The sequence below is a fragment of the Eumetopias jubatus genome, unplaced genomic scaffold (genome assembly GCF_037043125.1).
Source record: "Eumetopias jubatus isolate StellerSeaLion01/CBP00866 unplaced genomic scaffold, mEumJub1_p1.0 scaffold_16, whole genome shotgun sequence".
In the NCBI taxonomy this organism is placed as follows: domain Eukaryota; kingdom Metazoa; phylum Chordata; class Mammalia; order Carnivora; family Otariidae; genus Eumetopias; species Eumetopias jubatus.
Genome location: NW_028274822.1, coordinates 29646895 through 29662782, shown reverse-complemented (window position 1 = coordinate 29662782; position 15888 = coordinate 29646895). Strand labels below are relative to the sequence as shown.

The 15888-nt window shown below is 36.8% G+C and overlaps 1 pseudogene; it reads left to right on the top strand.

Moving 5' to 3' along the window:
• Positions 1-14924: 14924 nt before the first annotated feature.
• On the top strand, positions 14925-15241 carry LOC114204981 (cyclin-dependent kinases regulatory subunit 2 pseudogene; annotated as a pseudogene).
• Positions 15242-15888: the final 647 nt, after the last annotated feature.

Sequence of the window (15888 nt, the reverse complement as noted above, 5' to 3'; positions counted from 1 at the left end):
ACAATTCCGGACTTCCAGGTCTATTACAAAGCTGTCATCATCAAGACAGTATGGTACAGGCACAAAAACAGACACATAGATCAATGGAACAGAATAGAGAGCCCAGAAATGGACCCTCAACTCTATGGTTAACTAAGCTTTGACAAAGCAAGAAAGAATGTCCAATGGAAAAAAGACAGTCTCTTCAACAAATGGTGGTGGGAAAATTGGACAGACACATGCAGAAGAATGAAACTGGACCATTTCCTTACACCACACACAAAAATAGACTCCAAATGGTTGAAAGACCTAAACGTGAGACAGGAGTCCATTAAAATCCTAAAGGAGAACACAGGTAGCAACCTCTTTGACCTCAGCCACAGCAACTTCTTCCTAGAAACATCGCCAAAGGCAAGGGAAGCCGGGGCAAAAATAAACTATTGGGATTTCATCAAGCTAAAAAGCTTTTGCACAGCGCAAGAAACAGTCCACAAAACCAAAAGACAACCGACAGAATGGGAGAAAATATTTGCAAATGACATATCAAATAAAGGGCTAGTATCCAAAATCTATAAAGAACTTATCAAACTCAACACCCAAAGAATAAATAATCCAATCAAGAAATGGGCAGAAGACATGAACAGATATTTTTCCAAAGAAGACATCCAAATGGCCAATAGACACATGAAATAGTGCTCAACATTGCTCAGCATCAGGGAAATCCAAATCAAAACCTCAATGAGATACCGCCTCACACCAGTCAGAATGGCTAAAATCAACAAGTCAGGAAATGACAGTTGTTCGTGGGGATGTGGAGAAAGGGGAACCCTCCTACACTGTTGGTGGGAATGCAAGCTGGTGCAGCCATTCTGGAAAACAGTATGGAGGTTCCTCAAACAGTTGAAAATAGAGCTACCATACGATCCAGCAATTGCACTACTGGGTATTTACCCCAAATATACAAATGTAGGGATCCGAAGGGGTACGTGCACCGCAATGTTTATAGCAGCAATGTCCACAACAGCTAAACTGTGGAAAGAGCCACGATGTCCATCGGCAGATTAATGGATAAAGAAGAAGTGGTATATACACAATGGAATATTATGCAGCCATCAAAAGAATGAGATACTGCCATTTGCAACAATGTGGATGGAACTGGAGGGTGTTATGCTGAGTGAAATAAGTCAATCAGAGAAAGACATGTATCATATGACCTCACTGATATGAGGAATTCTTAATCTCCGGAAACAATCTGAGTGTTGCTGGAGTATTGGGGGTGGGAGGGATGGGGTGGCTGGGTGATAGACATTGGGGAGGGTATGTGCTATGGTGAGCGTTGTGAATTGTGCAAGACTTTTGAATCACAGATCTGTACTTTGAAACAAATAATGCAATATATATTAAGAAATAAGAAAAAGAAGAAGATAGCAGGAGGGGAAGAATGAAAGGGAGTAAGTTGGAGGGGGAGACAAACTATGAGAGACGATGGACTCTGAAAAACAAACTGAGGGTTCTAGAGGGGAGGAGGGTGGGTGGATGGGTTAGCCTGGTGATGGGTATTAAAGAGGGCACATTCTGCATGGAGCACTGGGTGTTATTCCCAAACAATGAATCATGGAACACTACATCAATAACTAATGATGTAATGTATAGTGATTAACATAACAATTAAAAAAAAGAAAACAGGCTGGATTTGGGGCAGCTATCTTGAGATGATGACGTGGCAAGACAAAGGGCATATGATAGGGAGGGAAGAGTTTAAAGGACCTGGAATATTCACAACATCACAGAGCCATTGCATCAACTCTGAACTGCCAGCCTCCAGACCTGTGAGAAAAATTCCCATCCATAAAAGGAGTTCTGCGGAGAATAACGTTACCCACTTGGTTTACCATTTATCAGTTACTAATAGGCTAATTTATCTTGTAGTTAATCACCCAGGTTTATCAACATTCACATAACATAATTAAAAGGAGGTTATGTTTAAATTGATTGTATTTGGATAAGTCCAAATGTTTGAAGTAATGTAAAAATAACATCTAAATAAAGCTGTTGATAAATTTTAAAAAAATGCATGTTGATTTTAAGCGACATAGAAATGAACCTCTTTTATTTTAAAGTAGAATATTATAAAAAGTTCCACAACATTTGACATAAAACGAATTTACTTTCCTTTGATGAAAGAATACCTGCATGAATGAAGATTTTTACTGTGTTCAAAAATAGACTTAATATCCTAAAAAAATCTGTTTTTACTAAATTAATCTACAAATTTGATACATATCAAAAATAATTGTGAAAGAATATTTTATGTAGTAAAGCAGCTGATTCTAAATATAATATGGAAAATCACAGAGTCTTTCCAATGCAGGGAAACAAAAAGAGAGGACTTCCCAAGCTATCAAGACTTATCATAAAGCGGCATAAGGTATTTGTTATTGACAATAGGAAGCAAAATCCAAGCATTGGAACAAAGTAGAGGGCATAATAGTAGATCCGCATATTATGGATTTCATATATATGACAAAAATACTTTTCCAAATCCGGAGGAGAAATAATAGACTATTCCCGATAAAATAGATTAACCAGTGGGAAAAACACAAGTATATCCTTGTCTCATACCATATACAAGAATAAGTTCCAAATGGATTTAATATCTAAATACAAAAATAAAATTTCTTGGGATGCGTGGGTGGCTCAGTCGGTTAAGAGTCTGCCTTCAGCTCAGGTCCTGATCCCAGGGTCCTGGGATAGAGTTTCACATCCAGCTCATTGCTCAGTGGGAAGCCTGCTTCTCCCTCTGTCTGCTGTTCCCCCTGCTTGTGCACTCTCTCCCTCTCTCTCTCTGATAAATGAATAAAACCTTAAAAAAAGGCTTAAAGGAGAAAATGTAGAATAACTTTATAACCTCATATAGAAAGGGATTTATGAAAACAAGATGCAAAATGTTACAGAATATAATGCAAAATTTCACATTTTTTATTGCATAGAAAAATAATTCTTAAGTACAACAAAAGAACAAACCTGATTTTAACATGCAAGCTACATGCAAGGGAAATGTATTTACAATATACCCATATGGCAAAATATTAGAATACACAACATAAAGAGCATCAACAAACCAATTTTGTTGTTGTTTTTTTTTCTTTAAGATTTTATTCAGTTATTTGATAGAGAGCACAAGTAGGCGCAGAAGGAGAAGCAGGCTCCCCGCTGAGCAGCGAACCCGATGCGGGGCTCCATCCCAGGAGCCTGGGATCATGACCTGAGCTGAAGGCAGATGCTTAACCAAATGAGCCATCCAGTCCCCTAGCAAACCAATTTAAAATAAATAAACACTGAATAGAAAAAAAAAAATAAGTAATGGAGATTAAGAGACAATTCAAAGAAAATAAATTACTAATATCCAATAAATGTGAAATAGTTATTCAACTTCCCTTGTAGTTTTAAAAACAACAGATACCACTTTATATTCATTTGTTTGACTAAAATGGAAAGAGAACGGAGGATCATTAACCAAAACTGTAGTAGTAACTGTTACTGATAAGATCCACTGATAGATGCTAAAAGTGGGTGAAATTGTGAAGAGAAAGAGATTTTGCATAGTCTTAGAGTATCTCCCTCAAGGTATTTATTAACTACAAAGTGAAAGAGGGTAATTTCACAATGGAGAAACCCAGACAAACACCACCTTAACTAAGTGATTAAGGTTAACAACACCAGTAATGATATGTTGATATCATAAATCTCTTGATGCCATGCACCATGGACATGTCATGTCTGTGGCATTGTTGCCTCCCCAAAAAAACCCACATAATCTCATTCCAATCTTGACAGAGCATGAGATAAACCTAAATTGAGGGACGTACTACAAAATAACAGATCACTATTCTTCAGAACTGTCAAGACAAGGAAAGACTGTGGAAATATTACAGATTGGAAAAGCCTAAGGAAAAATAGCAACTAAATGCAATGTGGGTCCTTAATAGGATCTGTTCTAGGAAGAACAGAAAGAAAAAAAAATTACAGGAAAAACCGGTGAAATTTGAGTTAAGGTCTGTCATTTAGAGAATTGTATTGTGCCAATGTTAGCTTCCTGGTTTTAATAATTGCACCGTGGTTACATAAGATGTTACCCTTAAAGGAAGCTAGATGAAGACATATGGAAACTCTCATTTAATATTTTTGCAACTTTTCTGTAAGTATAAAATTATTTCAAAATTAAAAGTTAAAAAGAAATAATGAAAGGCATGTAGAGAAACAGAAACTTTCACTAATTGTTGGAGAGAGTTTCAAGAACAACTTTATAACATATGGTAAAATTTAATACAAGCATACTCTTTAACCCAACACAATCTCTTCTAGACTTATACTTTAGGGAGTTATTTTCAAATTTTGAGTTGTAATCCATTAATGGGTAGTTAAATCGATTTAGTGGTTACATTAGAATCTTTGAGAATTCAGAACAGAGAAATAGGAGAGAATAGAAGAGCAAAGAGAATGTCAAAGCGTATTACAGTAACAGGATTGTTTTGTGAATATACAATTTATGTGTGTGTGTATTGTGCCAGTAGGTACAACTGGGCACACTTAGAGGAGGCGGGAGGCACCCTAGACTTTGACGTGAGTCATATCTCTGTATCTGAGCAGTGAAAAACCGAGCATGCCTGTACAGCACACTGGTGTACGTACCGGATTCTGTTTTCAAATATATTTCTTATTGAGGATGGGTGTCAACACCATTTGTCTAGAGAAGTTCTAGCACTTTTAAGAAAATAGGTTAGAATAATTTGAAGGTTTGTTTGCCAGAGTGAAAAATTGGAAACAAATGCGGAGCTAAAGAAAAACGATCAAACTGTGCTATGTATGTATACAGTGGAATATTATATTCCGGGAATTGACAAATCTGTCCCATTGTCTGCTTTTGTAAATTAAGTATTATGTAACATGGCCCCCAATTTATTTATGTATTGTCTGTAACTGCTTTTACCCATAAAAGCACAATCACGTAGCTGCAGCACCAACCGTGTGATGTAGACTAAAATAGTTACTATCTTGCCCTTTACAGGAAAAGTTTGCTGACCCCTGATATATTAAAAAGAATGTGAAAATGGAGCTACATATATCCACATGGTTAAATTGAAAAAAATAAAATGCCACATGGAAAATAGTTGCAAAATACTATGCCATTTTTAGGACTTTTAAAATATTTGATATTTATATAGAGTTTTATTATATTTATATAACAAATATGTTTGTAATGTAAATATAATAATTTATAATACATAATAAACATTTATTATTTGTACAATAAAAGGCATTAAATATATTATTTTAATTATATATATATATATATACACACACATATACACACACGGTTTTTATGAAAAACATGCACGGTTTAATTTTTCTGCATAACAAATGACCACAAACATAGTGGCTTAAAACAAAATCTATAGGGCACCTGGGTGGCTCAGTCGGTTAAGTGTCTGCCTTTGGCTCAGGTCATGATCCCAGGGTCCTGGGATCAAATCCCTCATCGGACTCCCTGCTCATCAGGGAATCTGCTTCTCCTTCTCCCTCTGTCCTTCCCGCAACTTGTGCTTGCTCTCTCTAATAAATAAGTAAAATCTTAAAAAAAATAAAATAAAATCCACTTATTAGCTCACAGTTCTGTATGTCAGAAATATGAGCAGTGAGTGACTGAATTCTTTGTTCAGGGTCTCACAAGTTTGATATCAAAGTGGGGCTGGGGTCTTATCTGAGGCTGGAGGTTCTTTTACAAGCTCATTCAGATTATTGGAAGATTTTAGCTCCTTAGAGTATATAAAGAGGCTCCTGTTTTTTTGCTCTATTAGCTGGAGTGCTTCTTACTGCCTGCATTCCTTGCCACTTGGCTCCTCCTATTTTTACAGCCAACAATGGAGAATCCCCTGCCACCATCACCACACTGAATCCTCTTTACATTTTGAATGTCTTTCACTAGGAACAATTCTTTTAAGAGCCCCCTGATTAGCTCAGGCTATTTGAGAATAAACTTATTTTGTTAAGGTCAGCTAACTTGAGACCTTTATTTCATCTGCAAAATCCAATCACAACAGCATAGTGTTTGAATAATAGGAGAAGGGTAATGTATACCAGATGCTGGGGACCTTGGGAACCATCTTAAAATTCTGCCCACACAATGCAGTAGAATGATAAAAACCATTTAATAATATTATTTACTCCAGGAATGGTTAAATACAGACATATTTATTCTAAGAGGTACTCAGATGTCTTGAAATATACCTTTGTAATATTTCTTTCCTCAAATAACTGTAAAACAAATATGGCAAGTTATTAAAATGAAATTGTGTTACATATTTAACACATAGATGAGCATTATAGTATTCTTCATCTTCTGTATATTTGAATTTTCCAAATTAGATAAACATAAATTTGTCTTCAAGTTTCATTTCAAATCCCTCCTCTCAGCTGAGCATTTTCAACCTCTTTTTCATTCTTATTTAACCACAGCCCCTTAACATTTTTATAACTCTCTTATCATCAGAGTTAACACAATCATTTCTGAACATCAGATGCATGTCATGAACAATTTTGTGCCACATACATATATTGCCACTAATCAATATATGAAACCTGTAAGAAAGGTGTAAATATCTATAGGCCAAAGTTGAAAAACAAAATGTGACCCACTAGTTGAGTTTCTGATATTCTCACAAGTGGAGAAGTTTGGTTGCATTGAAACACTTTGTATTTTTCACTTCATCTAACTTTGTTATTAATAATCAGTGCCCATGTCTTCCTTGGTACTAAACTCTAAATTCTTGAAAGCAAAGTGCCTTGCTTTATTTATTTTCCATAACTCATAGCTCTTGAAACAGTAATGCTCATATAATAGGTACTCTTTTATTTATTTTTATTTTTTTATTGTTATGTTAATCACCATATATTACATCATTAGTTTTTGATGCAGTGTTCCATGATTCATTGTTTGTTCATAACACCCAGTGCTCCATGCAGAACGTGCCCTCTTTAATACCCATCACCAGGCTAACCCATCCCCCTGCCCCCCTCCTGATTACATGTTGTAGGAGGGTTCCCAGCATCAAGGGAGAGAATGTAGTAGAAGACTAATATTCTTTTATAAATGGGACAAGTGTGTGTATATGTGTGTGGGGGGGGATGGGTGTGTGTGTCTGTATGGGGGATGTAGAATTGGGCAGGGGTTTGATAGAGGATCACATTTTGACACTGAGAGTTGATAATAAAATTCTATTCTAATTCTGATGCTTGGTATCATCCCCCCTCCCAAAGATTGGAACATACCATTACCTTTTAACAATGAGAACTTCTTTTCTCTGCCCTGTTCTAGAGGTTCATTAGCTGTAACCTTTTGGTTCTCACATCTCATCATTTTGCTGGAATCTCAAATACTCAATTCTCCTTAGAAATAAATGTCATGGTATTAACCATGCATATTAATAACAACGCTTACAAATTTCACAATTAATTAGAACTTAAAAACAGCACACCAAAACTCTCGCTGTGGAAACTGTACTGAGTATATATTTATATCTATAGATATTTAATCATGTTCATTTTTGATGATCCAGACATAGTCATGTAATAGTTAAAGATAGAACTGGGCTTCCATGTATGTAGGGTAAATTATAACATGTGATGAGCTGTTGGAACTCCTACTCTCAAATATAAATTTCTCTCCTAGGTACCAGCAAATTCCCCAAGAGATACTCCTAGAAGGTATTCTGACTTGCCAGGTGCCTGGATTTGCCAACTGCAAATACTACAAACTATAACTGAAGTATGGTATCTCTCATACAGACCTAATTAAATGCTACAGGTATGATATAAATAGCAAGAATAATGAACAAAGCTCAAAAATGTGTATTCTAGGAATTTCCTCAGGTACAACAAACTGTGACCTTCAACATATGAAATAAGTTATCTAGACCTCATATGATTCAATCCTTAAATCAGGATAATGTACATTACCTCACTATATCAATTCAGTATTGGATGCATGCTTTAAAAAATAAGTATGACTGTATAAAGAAGGCAGGGTTGTTTTTTTTTTCCTGCTATCTCTCTCTTTTTACATAAATTAAGTCTGGAGATAGGCTCTCCAGGGCCAACATATGGCTTTATGTATTTTTCAGGGACCTAGGCTTCTTCTGGGTCTAATATGGTCAGTCCATAGTTCTCAGTGTCATTGATTAAGTTCCAGCCTTGACATCTGCATTCCAGGTAGCAGAGCAAAGAAAGGAACAACAAAATGTGCAGAGTAATCCAGCTATCTCTTAATGTGGTTTCTCAGAAGCTTCTGCATAATCATTCTGCTTGTGTTGCCATGCTCTTTGTAAGAGAAGTGAGCAATACAGTATTAGGAGGTCACATGTCCAACTCAAAGTCAGGCATTCTATTTTCTAAGGAAGAAAGGGAGAGGACATATTAGTGTATGATGAGCAGTTGCAACTACATGAGTTAAATCCCAGGCCTGGGCAGACAGTGAGGTGTAACTTCCACATCTTAGAGTTATAATTCTATAATCTTTGTCTATACAAGCATGTAAAAAATCCTCACCATATGCACATGCACACATATATTTAACCTGCCTGTCAAATTTATGAATATGAAAATCTAGCATAAAACACAATCTTTTTGATATGCACAGCTTTTTAAAAATAACATTTCCATGAGGCACTAAAGCTTTAATATCTACAACATTCCTAAAAAGGGAAAAAAACATACACATACCACAGAGCTTAGAACCTGCTATCAATTCCATTCACAGTGGCAGAATGGCTCTAATAGCAAAGACATTTATGAGTCATAAATTACCATTTATAAATGCAGTGTTTAGTGTTCATTTCAATGGACGACATATGGTCGCAACATTTCCAAATAGCTTGAACTGATAAGTAGGCCACTGAAGTGGCTCAGTTTGTTAAAATGCTAACACATTAACTCCTGCAGGAGTCAGGCTGCAGGTTTGCATCTGAAATGCTGAGCACTGACTTTGAGATTGCAAGATGCTACCTTTGGAAACTGGGCGAGGATTTATGAAGTGGACTTCAGAGTCCATTTTTCATCATGATTTATATGATTCCATGTGGAGAGACTTAGTGATCCATCAGGGAAGAAACCCATTCATTTCCCTTCAAGTTTCAGAATAAGACTGCCCCCAGTGCCAACAATGTCCTACTGTTTTCATTGAGCTATATTTAGTGGACATAATTGGGGGGCCAAGATATTTCCAGATACTTTAATACAAATTAGTGAAACCCTGTAGCCTTTCCAAGGGGACAGAAAAGAACCAGTAGAGAGATGTCTGATCTACAGTTAGCACATTTATATTAGAAATTAATTTAGAAGGTCCAGCATGTAAAGAGCTAACAAGTAAATAGCTGAACAAACTGAAAACAATAAGTAAATCGCTGAACAAACTGAAAAAAAGAAAAAAAACTCCTCTTAAATATGTCAAGAGAACTTAGGTCACTGGGAAAACTGCTAAACCCAAAATTGGAGAGATAGGCAGATAAAGAAATTCACAACTTGCCAGAGTGGAGACTCATAAGCAGAACCCTCCACAGACACCAGTACTTGAGTAAGAAAACTTGAATTATAACTGGCAAATTTCTAGGGGCTCAGTATGGGTGAATCTGAGCATTATGACCTCCACCGGGACCCAGTCTAAGGGGACCACAGACACACTTGCATGAGTTTTACTTTCAGTTCTACCAGATTCTTGCAGTGCCTATTAGAGAAAAATCCACCTGTGCTTCCAGCAGGAGGAGAGAAATGTAACCATTTTGAAATCTGCCATATAATTCTGTTCTTAATAAGACCTGTCCTTAGGAGAAACTCTTATCAGAGCCTAACCTACTGGGGGTTTGTAAGATCCTAACTGACCTTGGGAAGAGTTACCTAACTCCAGCCTGCCCTAGCCTTCCACACAGGAAAGGGAAATAACTAGGCCTCCTCTAGCATTCCATGCTGGAGAAGAATGATACCCAACTCTAGCCATCCTGTCCATCTGAGATTAGCCATCCAGGGCATAAGCTCACTAAAAGACTGAGACCTAATCATAGGAACGTCTTCTCCCCTCACACCTTACCACTATATTACTAGTGACCTATTTACTACAGTTCCTTGCACACAATAATCATGTCTGGCTTCTGACAACAAATCACAAGGCATGCTAAATGTAAAATAACAACACCACGGACTGAAGGGACAGAGAAAACAGAACCAGACTGAGACATGGCAGGGCTGTTGTTTTATCAGATGAGGATTTTAAAATAAGTGTAATTAATAAATGAAGGGCTCTAACAACACCAACAACCCCCACCAAAAAAACAGACACTGCACAAGAACAGACGGATATTGTAAGCAGAGAGAGGAAATTTCTAAGAAAGAATCAAAAAGAAATGCTAGAGACAAAAAACACTGTAACAAAAATGAAGACTGCCTTTGAGGGTTTTTCAGTAGACTGAACATGGCTGAGCAAAGATTCTCTGAGTTTGAGGATATGTCAACAGAAATTTCCTAAGTTGAAAAGCAAACAAAAATGCCTGAGAAAAATAGGCCAAGAATATCTAAGAAATGTAAGACAGCTATAAAAGGTGTAACACATGCATAATGGGAATATCAGAGGTAGAAGAAAGAGAGAAATGAACAGAAGAAATATTTGAAACAATAATGACTATGAATCTCTCCAAATTAATGTTAAGTATTAAACCACAAATACAGAATGAGAACACTGAACAAGATAAGTGTCAAGAAACAAAACAAAACAAACAAACAAAAAACTATAGCTAGTCATATCATATTTAAATTGCAGAACATCAAAGACGAAGAAAAAGTCTTGAAAGAAACCAAAGTGGGGCAACTGGGGGGTGGGGAACAGCTGTCCTATAGAAGAGTTACTATAAGGATTACATCAAAGTTCTGAGAAATCATGCAAGCAACATATTGGAGTGAAATATTCAAAGTGCTGAGAGAAAAAAAACACCAACCTAGAATTTTGTATCCTATGAGTTTGTTCTTTAAAAGTGAAAAAGTAACAGGAATTTCTCAGACAAAAAGAAGACTTCAGAAGAGGAAAAGTCATCATGAATACAGAGGGGCATTACATAATAATAGAAGGGCCAATTTAAAAAAAACAACATAACAATTCTAACAACAGAACATCAAAATACATGAGGCAAAAACTGATAGATACACAGGGAAAATAGATGAATCCATATTGTAGTGGGGACTACAGACCCCTCTATCATAATTGACAGATCAAACAGGAAGAAAATTGGTAAGGATATAGAAATCAGTATCACCATCAATCAAAGGTATATATTTTATATCCTTAGATTACTTCATGCAACAACAGCAGATATACATTCTTCTCAAGCTCACATGAAACATTTACCAAAATATATTACATTCTGGGCCATAAAACACCTTAAAAATTTTTTGAAGAATAGATAACTATACACTATATGCTCTCAGACCACAATAGAATCAAACTAGAACTCAACAACAGCAAAGTGCCTGGAAAAATCCCTAAAATACTGAGAGATTAAACAACACACTTCTTTTTTTTTTAAGATTTTATTTATTTATTTGACAGAGAGAGACACAGTGAGAGAGGGAACACAAGCAAGGGGGGGTGGGAGAGGGAGAAGCAGACTTCCCGCAGAGCAGAGGGCCTGATGTGGGACTCGATGGGTCCATGGGACCCAGGACCCTGGGACCATGACCTGAGCCGAAGGCAGTTGCTTAACGACTGAGCCACCGAGGCGCCCTCAACAACACACTTCTAAGTAGCTCATGTTTTAGAAAAAGAAATCTCAAGAGAAATTTAAAATAATTTGAAATAAATGAAGATGAAAATGCAACACCAAAACTTGTGGGAGATAGCACAATCAGTATAGTGGGAAATTTAAAGCACTGAAGACATACATTACAAGTGAAGAAATACTAAAATCAATAATCCAAGCTTCCACTTTAGGGAACTGGAAAAAGAAAAGCAAATTAAATCCAAGATAAGCAGAAGAAAATAAAATAATAAAAAGCAGAGCATAAATCAATGAAGCTGAAAACAAAATCAATAGAGAAAAGCAATAAAACCAAAAGCTGGATCTTTGAAAATATCAATGAAATTAACAAAGTTCTAGCCAAACTAACAAAGAAAAGTGAAAGAAGATATAAATTACTAATATTAGAAGTGAAAGAGGGGACACCACTGCAGATTCTATAGACATAAAAGGAATAATAAAGGAAGACTATGAACAACTCTGTACCCACAAATGTGATAACCTGGATGAAATAGACCAATTCCTTGAATGATACAACCTGCCAAGCTGATGAGGAGAAAAAGACAATATGAATCGGCCTGTTTCTATTAAAGAAATTGAATAATTACTAATCTTAAAAAGCACAAAACACCAGACTCAGATCGGTTCGCTGGTGAATTCTACCAAACTTTCGGGGAAGAAATTACACCAATTCTCTACAATCTCTTCCAGAAAATAGAATCAGAGGAAATACCTCCCAACTCATTCTTTGAGGCTAAGAAATAAAATACTCAGAATAGTCAACATGATATTTAGGGAGAAGAACAAAGTCAGAGGACTGATGCTATGCAGTCAAGATTTACTATAAAACTGCAATAATCAAAGCAATGTCATATTGGTGAAATAAAGGACAAATAGACCAAGAGAAGAGAGTAGAGAACTGAGATACAGATCCACACAAATATAGTTAGTTAGTTGATCTTTGACAAAGGAGCAAAGGCAATACACTGAAGAAAACACAATCTCTTCAACAAATGGTGATGAAACAATTGGATATACACATGCAAAATTATTAAATTTAGACCCAAACTTAACACTTTTCATAAAAATTAACTTATTTTGGGCCAAACGCCTAAATGTAAAATGCAAAACTATAAAATTCCTAGAGGAGAACACTGGAGAAAATTTAGAAGACCTTGGGTTTGGCAATGACTCTACACACAATACCAAAAGCAGAATCTGTGAAATAAATAATTGATAGACTGGACTTCATTAAAATTAAAACCTTCTGTTCTGCAAAAGACACTATCAAGAGAATGACATGAGAAGCCACAGACTGGGAGAAGATACTTACAAAAGACATATCTGACAAAAGACTCTATCCTACATAGAACTCTTAGAACCCCCCAAAAATAAAGAAACAAACAAGCCAATGGAAAAAATGGGTAAAATACCTGAACAGACACCTCATCAAATATGACATACAGATTGGGAATAGCGAAACTCAATGTCATACAACATTAGAAAGTTACCAATTCAGACAATGAGATAGCACTACACACCTATTAGAATGGCCAAAATCCAAAGTACTGACAGCACCAAATATTGGCAAAGATGTGGAGCAACACGATTCTCATTCATTGCTGGTGGGAATGCAAAATGGTAGTCACTTTGGAAGATAGTGTGGCAGTTTCTTACAAAACTAAACATAGTCTTACCATACAATCCCGCAATTATGCCCCTTGGTATTAAAAGCCAGGGTAAAAATTTATTTTCACATGCAAAAAAAAAAAAAAACCTTCATGTAAATGTTTATAGCAGCTTTATTCATAATTCCCAAAAGTTGGAAGCAACCAAGAAGTCCCTCGGTAGGTGAATGGATGAATAAACTGTTGTTCATCCAGACAACAGAGTGCTACAAAGAAATGAGCTATCAACACACAAAGAAACATGGAAGAAACTTAGATGCACATTACTAAGTGAAAAAAAAAAACAATTTGAAAAGCCTAAATATTGTCCCACCTATGTGATATTCCAGAAGAGTCAAAAACAATGAAGACAGTGAAAAGATCCATGGTTGCCACAGGATAGAGAAAGATGAATAGGCAGAGAACAGAAGATTTTTTTACAGCAGTGAAACTCCTGTCTGGTACAGTAATGTTGGATGCATGTCATTTGTCCAAACCACAGATTGTACAACATGGAGTGAACCCTAATGTAAATTGTGGACTTTGGGTGATAATTATGTGTCAGCGTAGGTTCATCAGTTGTAACAAATAAACCACTCGTGTGGGATGTTGATAGTGGAGATGGTTGTGAGTGTGTGGGGACCAGGGGCAAATGGAATCTCCATGTATTTTCTGCTCTATTTTTCTGTGAATGTAAAACTGCTCTAGAAAAAAAATAAAGCCTATTTAAAAAATGAATTTAGAAAGGAGGAACAGGCATTTGGCCAATTTTGGAGACAACCATTATTCTAGCCTTGCCTGATCACCATAAGCACTCCTTCCACCTAGGCTACTAACCCTTCTCATGTAATCTACCATCTTTTCTTGAGGTATCTAACCCCGAGCTGGGCCTCCTGATCTTTCTAAGCTTTCTTGCCAGAAAGCCTGTGATTCACCCCTCTATAATTATTACATGCTGTTATGAAAGCCTGTTTTCTTTTTCTAGGGCCCATTTCCCTCAGAACAAGAACCATGCTTCTCTTTCTTTCATCCTGTTGTAGAGACACAGTGTGGGGCAGTGTTTAAGCAAGAGGATTTGGGAACCAAACTGCTTAGATCTGAATCCCAGTTTGAGCACTCGTTAACTGCATGGTGCTTGCCAAGTCATTTCACTTCTCTCTGCTTGTCTCCTCATCTATAAGATGGAGATAATAATAAAATCTACTGCAGAGAGTTGTTGAGAAAAGTAGGAGTAATAATAAATGTAAAGGGACTAAGGAGTGAATGGCACATAACAAGCTGTATGGAGGTCTTAGCTTCCATTACTCCAACACTGCTCTTGGCCACAATGTTACCCTCACTGGGAACACTCAGAATGTCACTTTCCTCTCTTGAAAAAGGAAGGGTCTTGTCCCCTGATAAAAAAAATTATATGCGGAGTCGTTGCTCTGGCCAGACCCGGACGTGTGGCCCGCCGCACCCGCTCTTTGCGCCCCGTCGCTCCCGCCCGCCCGCAGGATGGCCCACAAGCAGATCTACTACTCGGACAAGTACTTCGACGAGCACTACGAGTACCGGCATGTCATGTTACCCAGAGAACTTTCCAAACAAGTCCCGAAAACCCATCTGATGTCTGAAGAGGAGGGGAGGAGACTTGGTGTCCAACAGAGTCTAGGCTGGGTTCATTACATGATTCATGAGCCAGAACCACATATTCTTCTCTTTAGACGACCTCTTCCAAAAGAGCAACAAAATGAAGTCTATCTGGGGATCGTCAATTAAATCTTTTTCAAATTTAATGTATATGTGTATATAAGGTAGTATTCAGTGAATACTTGAAAAAATGTACAAATTGTTGATCCATACCTGTGCATGAGCTGTATTCTTCACAGCAACAGAGCTCAGTAAATGCAACTGCAAATAGGTTACTGTAAGGTGTTTAAGATAAAATTTCTTCTAGTTGGTTTTTCTCTTAATATAAGTGCCTGTTTGACTTTACCTGTTGCTTTTGTTAAATAAAGTTTGTATGTTGCATTTAAAAAAAAAATTATATGCATGTGATGAGGAGCATTTGTGGGGTGAAGGGCTTTCTCTGCAGCCTTGAAATCATATTACAGGGAAAAATTTTTCTGTCTTCTGTTCTAACTCTGAGACTCTGCCCTCACCTGAAGATTTGAAAAGAGATTCAATTCCTCACAGCCCAGCATTCTCTTTTGCCCAACCCAAAGTCGAAATTGTTCATAATGGTCTCCTCCTACAGAAAAGAAATCACTTTATACGTTCAGATTTCATCAAGTGGATAGATGTGGTTGCTCCCAGCTGTGACATAGAAGCAAAAAAATAGGAGGTAAAGAGAGGAGTCTGTGAAGTCATAGACAAACGGAGTCCTTTTATAAAAGATCACGTGCCGGCTGTGTTCAAACCCCAGG